At 40.0% G+C, this 7,466-nt stretch overlaps 1 protein-coding gene across 2 annotated transcripts in view; it reads left to right on the top strand.

Annotated features, from left to right (window-relative positions):
* The first annotated feature begins 4,214 nt into the window (after window positions 1-4,214).
* The window catches only part of SCN4A (sodium voltage-gated channel alpha subunit 4), a 209,632-nt gene continuing 206,380 nt past the window's right edge, over window positions 4,215-7,466 (top strand). The window contains exon 1 of one of the 2 annotated variants that reach the window (XM_063132904.1): window positions 4,215-4,434. The gene's annotated coding sequence lies outside the window, so the exon portion shown is untranslated. The remainder of the gene's footprint in view (window positions 4,435-7,466) is intronic. The other variant, XM_063132886.1, reaches the window with a different exon arrangement.

Here is a 7,466-nt window from a genome sequence, read left to right as displayed (position 1 = left end):
ATGAAGAACTTCAGGACTAGTGTAGATTGCTAAATCATGGAAATAATTTATATCCTTAACATGATTGCCATTTCTGGAGCATCAGAATAAAGCTGAACTGAGGACAATTACTTTAAGTTGTGTGTGAGATGTGCAGGGCCAAACTAGACTGTAAACGGTTGCCCACTGGGGTGTGTATGGATGTGGAGGAAGAAAAGGTGTTTAACCCTTTTATATTGTATTTTATATTATGGTTTTATACTGTTGTTTTATAATTTGAATGTTTTTAATTTTTGTGAACCGCCAAGAGAGCTCAGGCTATTGGGCGGTATAGAAATGTAATAAATAAATAAATAAATAAACCCTTTCCCCATGAGCCATTTTCCCAATCAGAAATACCTCCCCCAAAGCTGAATTTCTACCTCCAGGGGAAAATATAAGGTAATTTCCAATATTTACTAGTAATCAAACAACGAGGAATCTGATTCTAAATGAAATCCTATCATTTCATACATTCATTGGTACATCTTAAATGCCTTTGGAAAATGGATTATTTCACTTCACTATCATTTATTGGTAAATACTGACATTAACCAGGATAGGAAGGGAAATCTCCAGAATTGTGAAATTAATGGCTTCTCAGTCATTTTATTGTATGTATTGTATAGTAACTGCAGGTATGCTAACAAATTTATTTTGTTGAATAAAAGTGCTTCCAGACACAGCTTTTGCTATGCAATTGCACTGCGTCATTCACAGAATTTTACGGGCGGTCCAGATGATGTCTTCTTCCAGTTGTACGCCTCTGGTATTTTCCTATCACTTCTTGCATCTTTTTTGTTCCAGAAAAAAAGGTTCATCCCACGTACACTTTTGTTCTGGTTTACCCTCGAATTATCCCATTTCAGTTATATAGTGCTTATATAGTGCTTACATAGCATATAAAAACTTGTAAACTTACACCTCTGCTGTAGCACGTTGAGGAGATCTGTTGAGGTTCACACACACACGTTGTTATCCCCACCCACCCCCAGATCTTCTTTATACCTCCTCCTACCATTTATTGGTTGTTTGAAGTGGGGACAACTCCCCCTTGGACAACAGGGATTGGGATTTGCTTCTCTTGTTACTGAACATCAAAGTAGAACGTTGAGTAAGACTGCAGTCAACTCTTTTGCATGCCTACTCAGAAAATAAATCACACTGAGTTCAACAGAATGCATTTCCAAATTAGAGCCCCTCGGATTGCAGTCTTGATTTTTGCAACTTTAAAAAGGAAGAAAAAAAAAAAAAACAGGGTGGATGGCTGAGGTGGGGGAGCGAAGGAAGGTAGGAAGTGGCCATCTCAATTCCCAGTGTACGGAGGAGGAGACTTCAAATGCAGTGACAGAGAAATTGAGAGGCAAATCACAGTTAGTGAGAGGATTAAGCCATCCTTTCTCATGTGGGGGCTCCCAATAAAAACTAGAACCCCCCCATTGTTAAAAAAAGAAAAAGGTGGGGAGATGCAGGATTCCCCCCCCAAGAATGTTTCCTTCTCTGCTTCCCCGTTTGTGTCTCCTGCCATCCCCCACTCAGCTTCACATGCTCAAAGGAATGGAAGTAGGATCTGTGTCCTTCCCCCACCAACTCGTTCAAATAAGAACAAGAGCAACACAAAGTAGGATGGAAAAGGACGGACACACACACACACTGATTCAGAAGCAGCCAAAGGACTTCGCTTGAAACTGACCAGACATTTGGGTGAAACTGACCAGCCTCTGAAGTGCGCCCTTCTGCATCGTTTGCAGTTAAAAACATACAAAGATCTAAAGGCATTTAGATCTTCTCCCAGGCATTTTAACAGCATTTAATAACGTTAAGTTTGTTTTTAATGGACCCCAGAATTGTTGTTTTTAAATGGATACTGTTGTTTTTATACTTTTTTTATGTTTTTGATGGTTTAAAAATTTTGTATACTTTTAATGTTTACTATTTTTAATTGTTGTAAACCGCCCAGAGAGCTTCGGCTGTGGGGCGGTATATAAATGTAATAAAATAAAAATAAATAAATAAATAAATAAAGAGTCTCTCCCCCCCCCCCCCCACGCACACACTTTCCTTTCCTCCCTCGCTGTCATGTCTGTTTGATTTGTATATATCTGGGTGAGGGTTGCTGCTGCTGCTTTGGAGGAGGAAAGAATTTGAATTTGCACACCCCTCTCCTTCATCAGCAATACCTCCCCTTGAAAACATGCCCACAGTACAGCGCATTGGAAATGATGGATGAAAACACATGTTGAAATTTGAGTGATGTGTTTTCTCATGCCCGGAAGAACCAGACTTTCCCCGCACCAAAATATTTCACTTTAAGGGGGGAAGAACCACGATCACAGCAGGACATAGTCAACGTCATCAGAGTCCTTCGCAGTTAACACAGACTATAATGTCGCCGTCATTTGAGTCTTTTGGGTAGGTTTCGCTGCAACAGCACAATATAAGGCTGGTGGGATGAAGCTCAAAGTACATTAAGGAAAAACAGTGGAATAGCAGCACAATGCCTTTTGACTATTAGAGGTTCATCCCACATATACTTTTGTTCTGGTTTACCCTCAAATTATCCCATTTCGGTTTTATAGTGCTTACATAGCATATGAAAACTTGTAAACTTACACCTCTGCTGTAGCATTGCGGAGATCTGTTGAGGTTCTCTCACACATGTTATTATCCCCACCCCCCAGATCTTCTTTGTAACCAACAGATAATTTCACGCATATAGAACTGACTTTTAATAGTGTTGTCATTCAGAAGGTTTTTTTTTAAGCCTAAAACAGCAAACTGGAAAGAAATGCTCTGCAACCCTTTGCTTATTTCTTAGGTCTTACTTCTGTTTACTCAAAAGTAAGTATCTCTCTGTTCAATGGGGTTTACTCAAAGGTAAGCATGCATGGGATTTTAGTATGACTTGAATGTAAATGCAGTTGAAATCAATGGGATTTACTCTTGAGTAAAGGAACCAGCAGGTCTCTATTTATGAACTTGAAGATGCACAGCTTCACATGATCAAAGGAAAGGGAAATCAATCCTTCGCACTGGTGGACTATCGGGAAAAGTCTTTAAGGGGGGAAATTAAAGAATCATTTTTTTTTTGAATTCTTTAATTCTTGAATGATTGTTCATCTGCCCACCCTTTGGAATGAGCAAAACAAACCTTTGCTCCTCCTCCCCTGTAACCCTTTCCCAAGCCAAGGGGCAGCAACAGGGCTCCCTCCTGCTTCCTACAAACGGCCTCCCTTCCTTTGGAGTTTGTTTAATATGATCTTAGGGGAAAGTATAGTGTGTTGTTTTACCATAACTGCACACTTTCAGGCTGCTGTATTATTGTATTTGGCAGAAATAAAGATTTTTTTAAAAAAAAATTTAACTGCAGGAGAAAGGAGAACTTAGGGGGAAGGGTCAGAGATTTTTCCAGCATAGTAGCGCTCCAGGTGAAAAGATACATGAGCTGAATGAGCACAACAACACAGAGACATGAAAGGGCCCAGCACTTGCTAAGGAAACGGAGGGGGAAACCATGGATGAAAACTGGATAAAAAAAGGTGTGATGGAGCTCAGAGTGAATTCTGCTTCTTGGCTACTGGCCCAATCATGATGCTTTTTTTTTTTTAATAGAGCAGTTGCTTGGGCTACTTGGAAGAAAGAAGTCATTAAATGGCTCACTGACAGAAAATAGAAATTGACTAATTAAACATCAGTTCAGGAGTACCATGGCAATCAGTCAAAGAAATTACTGATTAAAGGACCAGTAGTCAGGCAAAGAGGGACATTTGCTAACTGGGATTTGCTCCTGCATAGGAACTATAGAACTATATTAAGTGCAATGTGAATTCACTCCTAGAATTCCTCTTCCAGCAAATTGTAAAAAAGCATTGCCTCAGCCACGCTAAGGGATCAGCAAAATGTGAACTAACCAAAGTTTTCCAGAGTCCATCTCTAAGCTCATTCTGAATCAAATCTATATCAGATTGTGAGCTTTGTTTTTCTCCTTTAGCATGAAAATCCACACATATTGCCAGTCCTTTCCTACCAGTCCACCATTCCCAAGTATTTATGCTTTATTAGAGGACCCACTTGTTGTTGGACCAAGCACAAAACATGTAACTGTTCCTTTTGAGCGCATTCTTGGATGGTTGCACCATCCACCCACACTACGAGATGGAGCTGCAGGGTTGCAGAAATTATCTGATACTTGACCAGCTGCCCAGAAGGGCGAGTGCCAAAGCTGTGAGAGGACGGTGCTACCTGAAGAACCCTCCGGTCCTCAGGTTTCAGCATGACCATTTGAAGGCAACAGCAGCTGTTCTGCCAACAGGCAACAGCACGGCCTCAGGCTCCAACTCTCCGCAAGTCTGAAGGGAGTGAAATATTGGACCCTAAAAAGGCCTTTCTTTGAGATATTGCTCACTCCATCGAACAGTAAGTAGGCAATGAAACCCTAGCTGCTGTCTGGCAGTTTTGTGCCTCAGAAATTTATCTGTACTCTTTTTCCTCGCTAGAGTAAGATGTTAATTAACCTCCACACTCTCTTGCATTGCTGGTTAATCCTGTCCAGCTTTGACTGACCTGTGGAGAGTTATGTGCTGCTGCTGCTGCTGCTGTTGCTGCTGCTGCTGCTGTTATAACACCTTTGACTAAAAGAGTATTTGGCTGCGTTTCCCCTCCCCAACTCTAAAACCAGACAACTGCCAGCTTCCTTCAGGTCCCAGTCAGTCATGAAGAAAAAACATGTAAGGGAAGAAGAGGGTGGGTGAAGAGGGACAATATTAAAGGGAGTTGCGGGATAGGGGAGTTACATGGGGTCATAAACAGAGCTGAGAGGAGGAACTGTGTTACCAAGATTTAAGTGACACAGCTAGGGAACTGCAAAGTGTCTGCTAAGTGCTTATGAGAGTGGCATAACTGTAAGGCGAGATGGGATGAGGGCCCATCTTCTCCATGCTTCAGGGGATGACTAGAATCTTGGCTTTAAAACCAGAAATCAACCCAGCTCCTGCAGTCCCTCTAAATATAAACCCAGGCCACTCAGAGGGTTACATGAAAGGAGTGAGCTGCTGCTTGTTAGGGCAACATTTAGAGGGTAGGAAATGTTCTTAAACCCGAAAGCTGGTTTCTGTCCATGGAAATACACTGCTAGAATTTAAGCTTTCTTGCACACTTTTGGCTTGGAAGTCTTTTGCTCCTAGACAATATGTGGGCCAGTAATGGTTATACAAGTAATAGTAAGAAAAAGACATTCTGCCCATGCTCAGACATACTGTTCTCTGTATTACTTCATATGTTCCAGAGTTGAGGACTGACACTAAAAACAGACTGAGATCTAAACCAGTTTGAAGTCCTGAAGAACTAGGCAAATGAATGTTCTGATAATATAAAAATATATTTTCTGGCTTGTGAGGAAATACCTTTTTCTTTTTCTTTTTTACACTAATCTTTCTCAAATTCCTTGGAATACCTGACATCACAATTACAATTTGAATGTGTTAAGTACTTTAAGTAGAAATAGTAGGCCTATTTTCTGCCATCCGATGGTAGAGAGTATGACATGCCTTTGGCTCACTGATGGAGGAGGGATATGGTTTCTGTGTTTTGCCCAAGGGCTTAGTGTCCACAATGTGCCAGGCGAGGACACGCTGCAATTGACACTGAGACACTGATGCAAGCTCCCCTTTGACTGAACCGGGGGGGGGGGGGTAGGGGAGGAAGGAGAAAACATGTTAGAGTAATGCATGAAGGAGAGGAACTAGCTACCTGCAATGGGGCTCTTGAATTATAGACATCCTGGTTCTCTTTTGCCAGTTATTAATGTGTACAAGGCTAAAGTGTTGCCGATACAAATTTATGGGGCTGAAATCTGGGGCTTTTCTAATAGTAGGGAAATAGAAAGGGTCCAAAACCGTATGATTTTAGGGGTTGCATTTGCCTGTCCAGCATATGTGCTTAGATTGGAATTTGGTATCTTGGCAGTCTTAAATCAAATACATTGCAGGCTTTTTAATTATTGGTTTAAGCTAGTTTCGATTAATGAGGCCAGGCTTCCAAAGATGTGTCTTCTTGAGCAGATGGCCAAACCTTTGAACACTTCCTGGCTTTATAAATTTACAAAGATGTTACCAAGTTATGGCTTCAGTTTGCAGGCAATTACCCTATTTCTTCAATTCTAAGACGCACTTTATTTCCAATATAAACATCTCTAAAAATGGGGTGCATCTTAGAATCACGGGTGTGTCTTAGGTGTTTTTTTTCTGTTGGTGGTACTGAAATTAGTGTGCGTCTTACAATTGATGGCGTCTTACAATCGAAGAAATATGGTAGCATTTCTAATACCAACACAAGAAATGCCATTAAACTTAGGATTTCAGACATTAGAAGTCAGACTGATATAGCTACAGTGTCAAAACCAAGGGCCATGAAATGGCTAGCCAGAACAAAATTCCACTTTAAAGAAGAAAAATATTTGTTCTTTGATATGAAACGGGTCCATCGAGTAGCCTTTACCCAGCTTCGATTCGAGCTGATGGACACAATGATGTTACAGGGTAGATTCCAAGGTATTCCATCGAAAGATAGACTATGTATATGTGGCAACCCTGAAATCGAAGATTTAATTTAGCTCACTATTTACTTGAATGTTGTTTATATTCAAAATGTAGAGAACATTATCTATCTATGTTTTTAATACGCATGAGAGACGGGACAGCCAAGGATAAATTGTCCTTTCTCTTACGTGGTTCTAACTTTTTGTGACCCAGAGGGTTGCTCTCTTTGTTCTTAAAGCAGCCAGCATAAGGAAAAAAGAATTAGAAAAAAATGGATTAATTAATAAGTTTTTATCAAATGTTGTAATATACAAGGGGTCTTATTAACTGTTAGTCATATATCATATATCATATACAAACTGTATATTGTTTTTAAATTTTAAATCATAAATTTTAAGTAATGTCTGTTTGTTCTTAATGATTATGTGATTTTTTTGAAATGGTCAGAAGACTTATTCAATAAAGGTATTCATTCAGCTACCTGCAATGGTAGGTGTCCAGCCTGTGATGAGAAGGCGCATTTATGGACACAAAAATGTTATGGACATTAAAAAATGTTATCTACACATCAAGATGTTAAACACACAGGGAAAAGGCTACCAAAAAATTGGCAACCAAACTCTGACAAAATTGTGGCCAAGTTTTTAAGATCTACAGATGTCGTCACCAGGCAAGAAATTACAAAGAGCAGGTGGGGAAAGAAAACAAAAATTCTGACCTCTTGTTGGAATCGTGTGGAGCAATATCTAGCTATCCACCTGCCTTCAGAGGGTTTATCTGGATGTGTATATTTTTATATGCAAACATGTTGCAGTAGAAGCAGAGGCTGAACTCAGAGAAGGCCAAGAGAATTGTCTGAATTCACATTGATTAAAATTTTTGTAAGATGCTTGGTACAGAGTTATCCTAAAA

Source organism: Elgaria multicarinata, chromosome 1 (genome assembly GCF_023053635.1).
Source record: "Elgaria multicarinata webbii isolate HBS135686 ecotype San Diego chromosome 1, rElgMul1.1.pri, whole genome shotgun sequence".
Lineage (NCBI taxonomy): Eukaryota > Metazoa > Chordata > Lepidosauria > Squamata > Anguidae > Elgaria > Elgaria multicarinata.
This window is presented reverse-complemented; position numbering and strand designations above follow the sequence as displayed.